Source organism: Lottia gigantea (genome assembly GCF_000327385.1).
Source record: "Lottia gigantea unplaced genomic scaffold LOTGIsca_788, whole genome shotgun sequence".
Lineage (NCBI taxonomy): Eukaryota > Metazoa > Mollusca > Gastropoda > Lottiidae > Lottia > Lottia gigantea.
In genome coordinates this window covers 29,592-30,883 of record NW_008710627.1, presented here as the reverse complement: position 1 = coordinate 30,883, position 1,292 = coordinate 29,592, and the positions used below count along the sequence as shown (strand labels likewise).

Here is a 1,292-nt window from a genome sequence, read left to right as displayed (position 1 = left end):
TATGCTGTTTATCCTGCTCCACAAGTATCAACTGCTGTAGTAGAGCCTTACAACTCTATCCTTACAACCCATACCACATTGGAGCATTCCGACTGTGCCTTCATGGTGGATAACGAGGCTATTTATGATATCTGTAGACGAAATCTCGACATTGAAAGACCAACCTACACCAACTTGAATCGATTGATTGGTCAAATCGTAAGCTCAATCACTGCATCACTCAGATTTGATGGTGCTCTGAACGTTGATCTTACTGAGTTCCAGACTAACTTGGTGCCTTATCCACGTATCCATTTCCCTCTGGCTACATATGCACCAGTCATTTCTGCTGAGAAAGCATACCATGAACAACTTTCTGTGGCTGAAATCACCAACGCTTGTTTCGAGCCAGCAAACCAGATGGTCAAATGTGATCCTCGTCATGGTAAATACATGGCTTGCTGCATGTTGTACCGAGGTGATGTTGTTCCCAAGGATGTCAATGCTGCTATTGCTACCATCAAAACCAAGAGAACCATCCAATTCGTTGACTGGTGTCCAACTGGTTTCAAAGTTGGTATCAACTACCAACCACCAACTGTTGTACCAGGAGGTGATTTAGCCAAGGTACAGAGAGCTGTGTGTATGCTGAGTAACACAACTGCTATTGCTGAAGCCTGGGCCCGTCTTGATCATAAATTTGATCTGATGTACGCCAAGAGAGCTTTCGTCCACTGGTATGTTGGTGAAGGTATGGAAGAAGGCGAATTCTCTGAAGCTAGAGAGGATTTAGCTGCATTAGAGAAAGATTATGAAGAAGTTGGAGTTGATTCTGTTGAAGGTGAAGGAGAAGAAGGAGAGGGAGAGGAATACTAAAATTCTTGCAGAATTGGTTGAATAAATCTACATGTTAAATCTATTTTTTGTTTATTAATAAAACACTTGTATAGACTGTATTTCTGACTATCTTCTATTTTATATTTAATGCCATAAGATTGATAATTTAACATAAATATGTGATACATCATTTCTTCAGCAAGAGTTATTTACCTTTAGCACGAGTTATATCCCTTTACCTATGCAAGTCATGTATCCATCGTTTTTACAATTTCCAATCAATTTTTATTGAAGTTTGGTGTTTTTACTGGAATGAAAGATATCTCGAAAGAGTTATTGTTAATTGCGTCGAAAATATTTGTCAGCATTATAGAATCTACAATTTTCAATCGATTTTCATCAAACCTAATGTGATAACTGCAATTGATACGATCTGAAAGAAATTTGGCGAATTTTTGGAGAATGTTTTTGGAGTA

At 38.4% G+C, this 1,292-nt stretch overlaps 1 protein-coding gene across 1 annotated transcript in view; it reads left to right on the top strand.

The window, feature by feature from the left end:
• Positions 1-1,008, top strand: part of LOTGIDRAFT_205487 (hypothetical protein) — a 7,029-nt gene extending 6,021 nt beyond the window's left edge. The window contains exon 3 of the mRNA XM_009066643.1: positions 867-1,008. The gene's annotated coding sequence lies outside the window, so the exon portion shown is untranslated. The remainder of the gene's footprint in view (positions 1-866) is intronic.
• Positions 1,009-1,292: the final 284 nt, after the last annotated feature.